This window comes from Propithecus coquereli, unplaced genomic scaffold (assembly GCF_000956105.1).
Source record: "Propithecus coquereli isolate 6110/MARCELLA unplaced genomic scaffold, Pcoq_1.0 Scaffold371, whole genome shotgun sequence".
Classification (NCBI taxonomy): Eukaryota; Metazoa; Chordata; class Mammalia; order Primates; family Indriidae; genus Propithecus; species Propithecus coquereli.
In genome coordinates this window covers 408,408-409,136 of record NW_012149408.1, presented here as the reverse complement: position 1 = coordinate 409,136, position 729 = coordinate 408,408, and positions in this window count along the sequence as shown.

Sequence of the window (729 nt, the reverse complement as noted above, 5' to 3'; positions counted from 1 at the left end):
CCATGCCCCCCAGCCTGATTGGTCTTCAACTCCTGGCCTCAACCCATCCTCCTGCTTCAGCCTCCCCAAGTGCTGGGATTCCAGGCATGAGCCGCCACACATGGCGAGTGTTTTATATATAAATATATATACCTGTAAATATACATATATGTTTTTCCCCTGAACTTGGAAAAATCGGCCATGATTGGTTATTTACAGTAAAGGAAACATGGGAAGATACGATATGGGGACAATAGAATCAGGAAGGAATAATCCAGACAGAGAAGAAGAGGGGAGGAGAGACGGCGGTTGTCCTTCTTAATGAACTAAGCGCTGGCCTTTCTGAAAGACAGAGGGAGAGAGAAAGATCGTTAGAATCACAGTGGCAGTGACTAGATCGATGAGCGTCTGAGGGTGAGTCATAAAAATCAAGCCAGGGGTCTCATAAACTCAGCAGGTCCTTCCTTCTCTGCCTCTGATCCCTGGCGGCAGGTAGACCATGCTCCTCGGGGTGTCCGCACCCTCGGGCATGAACGAGAGCTGTCCAGCCCATTGGCCCCTCTGTGGCCTCCGGCCTTTACTGTGTTTTCACCCTCCCTACTGGTTTAGGGGCAGCCTCTACTGCAACTGGACAACAGGGTCTCTGCAAGGTCTTTTGCTTGATGTTTGATGGTAAGGACCACTCAGCGTGGATGGGTGTCCTTGCCCTGTCCCTGCAGGAGGTGTGAGGATTCCAGTGCAAGGCCAACC